This window comes from Anomalospiza imberbis, chromosome 5 (genome assembly GCF_031753505.1).
Source record: "Anomalospiza imberbis isolate Cuckoo-Finch-1a 21T00152 chromosome 5, ASM3175350v1, whole genome shotgun sequence".
Classification (NCBI taxonomy): domain Eukaryota; kingdom Metazoa; phylum Chordata; class Aves; order Passeriformes; family Viduidae; genus Anomalospiza; species Anomalospiza imberbis.
Genome location: NC_089685.1, coordinates 48,693,518 through 48,701,643, shown reverse-complemented (window position 1 = coordinate 48,701,643; position 8,126 = coordinate 48,693,518).

The following is an 8,126-nucleotide window of genomic DNA, read 5'->3' as shown; positions in this document are numbered from 1 at the left end:
CCTCCCACTGCACATTCATAACTCTCCAAATGGATCCTTTAAGAAACAAAAGATGCACAAATCTATATAGCTGAGCTTTATATGAATTCCCTCTATGAAATTTTCTATAAAATTTCATGATTTCTATGAAATCTCCCTTGTGAAATCAATCATGGTGTTTTTGGTGGGTTTGTAAAATTTGCTGTCAAATTAGTCATAGCTAGACTTTTACTATGTGAAATGCAAAATAATTATTTCTTCCATCACCCTCTGTGATGTTTTTGGTGAGACGAAGTTGGACAGGAGGTGAAAGCTGGCACCTCCTGAAGATCACCTGAACAGGGAGAGTCCTTCCAAGGCAGCTTCTGAAGGAGAATCAGTGGGGATGTTTAAAGGGGTGTCAAAGGTGGCACCTCAGGTAGGAGATGCTACCTTAGCTGATTCCAAATGCCAGTCCTCATGTGCAACCAGCCTTGCCTTGAAGCTGCAATTCTTTTGCAGAGGCAAAGCTTGAGTCTTTTCCAGGCTGCAATTCACCTCTTCAGTAAAGACTTTTGAACAGGATTGACTAGGTGTTGAGACTGCACTTCTTTCCAAATGGGTCATCCTGGCAATGGGTTTTGCTGGGAGAAATTGTCCCACTTTCTGCATTAACACCGTCACAGATGGCAGCGTTACAGAATCATCAAATCACAGAATTATTATCACTGGAACAGGCCTCCAAGACCATCAAGCCCAACCTGTGACCAATCCCCACCTTGTCAACCAGACCAGAGCACTGAGTGCTACGTTTGGCAGTTCCTTGGATACCTCCGGGAATGGGGATTCACCACATCCCTGGACACTCCCTTCCAGTGTCTGACAGTCCTTTCAGAAGAAATCTTTCCTGATGTCCAACCTGAACTCCCCTGGCACAACTTGAGGCCATTTCCTCTTGTCCTGTCCCTGTTCCCTGGGAGCAGAGCCCGATCCCCCCGGCTGTCCCCTCCTGTCAGGGAGTTGTGCAGAGCAGAAGGTCCCCCCTGAGCCTCCTTTTCTCCAGGCTGAGCCCCTTCCTAGCTTCCTCAGCCCCTCCTGATGCTTCAGAGCTTTTCCCAGCTCCATTCCTTTCTCTGAACATGCTCCAGCCCCTCCATGTCCATCTTGCAGTGACAGGCCTAGAACTGGACAAGGATTTGAGGTATGGCCTCACCAGTGCACCTCAAAGCTCCACCTGGCTGCTCTGCCACTCCAGAGCAGCTCTGTGACGTTCCCTGCTATGTGCAAAACCTGCAGTCCGGACTGTGAGTGACCTCACTGTGATGGAAAGGTGTTGGCAGAGAAAATCTTCCGTTGCTCTTTTAAAAGCACCATGACTGTGCCAGAGCAGGAGCCTTGAAATGGAACACACAGTTTAATCTGCCTTTGACATGCTTGTTTTTAGCTCAGTTGTTTCTTACTAGAAAGCACTTTCATTTCTTGCAGTCATTCATCAGCACCTCTGTGTGAGCAGAGTGTTTAACAGAACACTCTGACCATTACCTTCAGACATCAGCTGTTCTTCCATTAAGAAAAAAATTCTCCTTTGTTGAAATAAATGGTCAGATGTCTGCATCTGGAGGACACATTTTTAAAAGGTGCATTTGGGGTTGTGTAATTTTATTAGCCAAAATCACACGCACCCTGATTTACCACATTTATTATAATATTTAGACATTTGTGTAAAGAAACAGAATCAAACACTAACTTACAGACCTTTACAGTGTGTGTTTCATGCAAGTCTGCTCCCTGGCTCACGCCAGCTATCCTTGGGGTGGTTCAGGGAAACTCACAGCCCAAAACCTGCATTCAGTAGGGATTCAGCCACCCTTTTCCAGGAAGGAAGACAGCTCAAGCCCATTGACAGATGAACCAGCCCATTGAACCAGATCATAGCACTTGGCCTGTGAGCCAAGGCTGGGGCACCAGTCTGAGGCTGGGTTTTTTGGCAGTACAGACCAAATCTCCCTCCTATGTAATGTGGTTTTGTATTACTCCTGTGAAAACTAAAATATTGAGGTAGGTGACTTTGATTAAAGGACATTTACAACACTGCACTTAGTGTGTTCATTGGTTACATTTTTCCTTTGTTCACTTTCAGAGATTTTTTTTTTTTACAGAAGGATTTAGCAGGCCCAGCAATCCAGTGCATTTTTGGAGAGTGTGGGGCGAGTTCTGCGCTGATTTACTGCACTGCAGAATGTGGAATCCATTGGTGTTAATCAGGTGACACAAGATCACAGAACTTAGAACCAGTGTGTCCTTATTGTCTGTTATCTGATAGTTTGCTTAATGCCCATATAAAGAGCTTTTGTGTTTTAAACCCTTTGTGTCTAACTTTATAATAAAATAAGAATATTTTACCTTCAGATATTATACAATAACATTTTATATGCAAGTTATTAATGTGAGAGAACCAATGGGACTATTAAGTAATATTTTTATATTTTCCTGGGGTTTGTTCTGGGTTTTTTATTTTCTGTTTGTTTGATAAAACTCATTGGACAAAATCTTTTGAATATAAGGTATGAGCATATGTTTAAACTTCTAAAAAAAACAAACAAAAAAAAAAACAACTAAACAAAAAAACTAACAAACAAAACCCAACAAAAACCCCCCAGATTTTGGAAAAAAGATTGAGTAAAAATTGTAAAAATTTTAGAGTAAAAATTGCTTTGGGAGAAGGAAAGTCCTTTTTAATGACAACTTGTGAGCTCTAAACTTTCCTTTTCTGCAGCTTTTTCACTTGGTCTAATAAAAACATCCTCTGTCCCTGCAAGGTTTGCTTGTCACTGTAACAGCAGAGCTGATAGACACTGCACACTTTAACTAAAAACTGTCATTGTCAGATCAATATGATGGCTGAGATGAGAATAATTCAGACTTAAACTATCCAGTGCCTGGGATTTACAATGACTAATTGCATTGAAATAAAAGAGTCGATTAATTTTACAAATATGTCAGGCAGTCGCCAGAATTTCACCTTCTGGTTTTGGCAGGAAACAAACCTGGCATGGTTCAGGTTGTTGCAGAATCCACTTTTATTTTCAATAATTCCAGTCTCAAAACTGAGCCAAGAACCCTACAGGAACACAGGCCTTACTCCAATGGTTGTCAGGTTAGTAAGGACTTACTCTGACATGGATCAGGCTACTTTTGCAGGTTGGTGCAGACATTGAGAAGATAATAATCTAAAGATTATTATTAATATTATTATTATTATTATTATTATTATTATTATTATTATTATAATTCAGGCAAGATTGAAAACTCTGCTTGGCTTTACATGTGTAGGCAGATTCAAAGAGATCAATGGCATTACCCATGTATGTAAAGTCAAATGCACACATAAATCCTTGTGAAGCTGTGACCCAAGGGTCCAGCCTTGTATTTATCTTCAATATGGATTTTAGATCTAGAGGCAATTTCATTGATGATTTAAATATGCCCACACACTGCAGTGTCTCATATTCACGGCTGCATGTATCTGATTGAGCAGGTCCTTAGATAATGTGAGGAATAGCAAAAAAGAGAATTTTATTTTCAATCGGTTCACTTTCAGTTTTGTACCTCCAACCAGATTTAAATCCTCCTCTTTCCTTGCATTTTACTCTGAAAAGACAGAAGATGTTAATTAGTGTTAAATTAAGAGATTTTTTCCGTCTTCATCAGGACTTCCAAATCCACCACATATGGTTCTCAACTTTAGTTTATAATTAAATTACTGGTGATAAATTGGTCTGCCCCTTACCCAAGTTCTGATTAGAACATATTTGCTTTTTTATTACTATTATTATTATGAATGGTTTAGTCATAATAATGACTTTCCTGTATAAATTTCCTTTCCCTTTCTGTTTCCCTTGGAAATAGTGATCTACCCTCATGTAACTGCTCTGGTTATGAACTTTTGACACTCACTGATGTCTATTTAATAATCTTCAATTAAATGTGACTGGCTCAGCAGAGTAATGACCCCTTAGTTTTACAGCTGTATCACAATTTCTTCTCCACAAGAATTTCAATTTGTATGTTTTAATATTTAGCATTTCTCATTAAAGATATATTAGAAAAATCATTTTTGTACTTATTGGGAGTCTCTGAAGCACACATATCTGCCTTAAAATTCTAGAATATCTTCTATGTTTATTAAATCTACCTGTCTTTGAAGGATTTAATGGACTTTGATCACTCTCCTTTGAAGGACTATTACCTGAAAATTTTCTGTCTTCAACACTGCAGTTCTGTAAACCTGAAAGACATTTTTTCCTAACAAGCTTCTTCATTAAATACTGATTTCCATTCTGACATCGAGTCTCAACACCATGTAGCTTGATAGAATTCAGTAAAATTGTGCTGATACAGAAACATTGCAAAAGCAGAGGAAGAGACCACAGCAATGCCAAATATAAGGTTTGGAACCAATGTTCTGGTTTTCCCTCCACAAAAGGTGATCTGCATTAACTAACAGTAGTGCAATTATATTGGTCCAATACCTGTGTGAAATCAGAATCAACCCCCACATAAAATGATACCTGGAAGCATGCAACAATTCATGTTTTTAATCGTCTGCCAATTGCTGTAGAGGGAGGGAGGGAGGGAGGGAAGAAGGAAGGAAGGAGCTTATTTAGTTGTTAGGAGAAGAAAAAGAATTCTTAGGAAAAAGAAAGACTGCGGAAAAGAGACCAGGATTTAGGGGAAGACAACATGATTTAGGAGAAAGTACCTTAATGCTTCGTTCTGTTTAGTCTTTTTGTGGTTTGCATCTCTTACCTTCACCAAGTCATCCAGGCCTTCAGGGTCACCAAGACTTATCTTCTGTCTGTTTGCTATGCCTCCTGGCAAGAAAATAGAATTTCCATCCCTAAAAATAATTCCATGATCCAAATTTTATGTCAGAATCTGAGTAATGTTTTGATCTGACAAAATAATGTTTCTAAAAGCTGTCAAATAAAAAGAGTCCAATATTCCACGTGCCAAGAGCTTGTTAAAATAATCAGTAGAATCATATTCAGGGCTGCATTCATCTCACAAAACTTCACATGTATAGGTAAGGCATGTAGAGCACAGTGTTTGCCAGGACTTTTCCTGCATCTGATGGGGAGGATACCTAAAGAGGAGGCTTATTCAATTTTCCTGGGATGAATGGATGCATTCCTGGATGTGCTGTTCCTTTGATCACAAGGGCTGCCTAAATATCTAGGATTGACTGAATGCCAGTAAGACACTGATGTGAAATAATGTATAATATAAACCAAGAGAGCTGAAAAACCTCATGAAATAAAACATAGCTAGAAAAGGAATCACACTTGCCCACCACACCCCCCCAAAATTTGGATGTCATGTAAAGGAAGAGGAAAATTGAGGGAGTTTGTCTAGATTTGAAAAGCCATTGGTGTACTTATGCTTTTGAAAAATGCTGCATCTTCTTTAGTCAGACTGCCAGCAAAGGGTCTGGCAACAATTCTGGACAGTTTTATAGTCGTAGCCACGTGTGCTGGTGTGACAGGGTCTCCGGTCTTTCCATGCTCAGAATTGGCAGAGTGCTAATCCCAGGAGACTTGTACTGCAGGGTTTGTAGGGCACTCTGATCAGCCAGGCAAGAATAACTATTTTACAACTGTGGACTTACAAATTTTCTCAGTTCCACAAGAACAAGGCTTACAATGTATAGAAGTTCACAAGCACTGAAGAAACCACTTCCTATGCTTTGTACAGATTCTCTCACATGATTTTTTTTTTTTTTTTTTTGTTACTGCTAAAATGTTACTTAATGGGCTTCTTCTCTGATGTCTAATAATATTTAGTCCTCCACAGTGGGATGTAAATTTTCCTTTTTAACTTGCCAGTAAATTTCACTAAGTGTCTTCCCTTTGTCAGGCAAAATTTCTGTCACTTCAATATACTGCTGTAGCTTTATGTCATTGCTTCTTTAAGCAATTTTCAGAAGCTGTAATGAGGCAGGGAGGCAGATGCCTAGAAATTTCAAAAGAAGCCCTCACATTGCACTAACTTCTCTGACTCACTGTCTTAATAGACTGGAGCTGAGGTTTCATGTGGTCTGCTGCTCTGTGTGATGCCAGCTATGTTACTGTTTCAAACAACTATTTCATAAAAATATCTAGCAAAAGCCGACCTATGAATCATTAACAGTGTTGTTTACAAGATGACTTCTATCTTCCTCGTGTTTTTCTATAGTAAATTTCCACTTTAACACAAGCCACAACTACACCCTTAAGTGGAAATTCCTTACCCTTAAGCTGAGTGAAGATATCTACAAACAGAGTTTGGCTTTTGTGCTGGTTTTTAACGGTTAACGTTTAATAGGTTCTGACAATGTGCTCAGTCAAGTGCAGGACACAACTGCAGACAGTCCTCAGACTCCTCAGTGCTTAGGAAAACAGTGCACGTAGCACAGTAGTAACTGGTCAATCCAGAGAGCCAAGGACAGGACCTGGAGCTACAGGTAGCTGTGCAGTTTACTCTGTAGGTGACAGGACCCTGCCAGAAGCACAGACAGGAGAACCCCTTCTATCCACTGATTCCATACAGAGTCAACTGGTCAAGGCTGGACGGGACCACAGTGGGGCAGCTGGTCCCACCTCCCTGCTCCAGCAGGGTCATCCCAGAGCACAGGGCACAGGATTGTGTCCAGAGGAGTCTGGAATATCCCCAGTGAGGAGACTCCACACCCTCTCTGGACAATCTGTTCAGGGCTTGGTCTCTGCCCAGGGAAGAAGTTCTGCCTCCTGCCCAGGTGGAACCTCCTGGGATCAGCCCCTGCCCGTTCCTCTGGTGCCATTGCTGGGCCCCCAGAGCAGAGCCTGGGCCCTGCTCGGAGCCCTCCCTGCAGACAGGGACAGCCAGGGCTGAGGGCCCCTCTCAGCTGGGGCTCCTCTCGAGGCTGGACAGCCCCAGCTCCCTCAGCCTTTCCCTGCCAGAGATGCTCCAGGCCCTAAATCATCTCTGCAGCCTCCGCTGGCCCCGCTCCAGGAGCTCCATGGCCCTGCTGTGCTGAGGAGCCCAGAGCTGGACACAGCTCTGCAGATGTGCCGCACAGGGCTGGGCAGAGGGGCAGGATCACTCCCTGACCTGCTGGAACTGCGCTTCCCAATGCACCCCAGGACACCACCAACCTTCTTGGACCCCAGAGTTCTGCTGCCTCATGGACACCTTTGTGTCCACCAGGACCACCAGGTCCTTCTCTGCAGAGTAGCTTCCCAGCAGGTCACCCCCAGCCTGTGCTGGTGCACTGAATTATTTCTCCAAATAAATGCAGGACACTGCATTTGCCTTTACTAAATCTCAGGCATTTCTTCTCTGCCCATCTCCCCAGCCTGTTGAGGTCCCTCTGCAGGGCTGCTCAGCACTCTGGGTTACTTCTTTTACAGCTCAAAATTTGAGCAGCAGTGTGAGAAAACGTTTTTGATAGCACACGTTTTTGATAGAGCGGGGGAAACTGAGACAGGAGCATAACAGGAATGGAGTCTGAAGTCTGTGGCCATGTAGAAAGTGATCTATTGAATTACTGGTGCTGAGATGGCCACATTTTTGTTTTATAGCTAAGTGCCAGTCATGGATGTTGGCTGCTCATGAACAGCACACAGAGCAAGACTGTGGATTTTCCATGTAAATCATTGTTGTCTGAGTTCACAGTCATCATAGGTAGCTCCTGTTGTGTTTTGGCATACATTTCTTGGCATTTCTTTTGCCTGAATCCTTTCATTCTACCCTGCAAACTGGAATGGAACAAAACCTCCATTTTTCACACACCCAGTAAAGGCTGAGTGCTCCCATTCTCAACCCTGAAGAAAGATCGTAAGCACAGAAGAGAAGAGATGATGAGAAGAGAAACGGGATATGGCAAGTCAGGGAAATTGTGTTGAGGCCACAGAAGCTCTATGTTTTTCAAGTGTTAACATGTGTACTCAGACAACAAAATATCCATAGTAGCTTAAAGCAATGGTGGAGATATGCAGTAATTTTCCAGGCTTTTCTTCATTTTCAAAAATGAAATATGAAATGCAAGCAAATGTGTGATTTGTTAAAAATAGTTTCTCCCATTGATTTTTCTGCCCTTGAAAAATCAGTCAAAATTTAGATATTTTGGAGCATTTTACCAGCTTTCACCA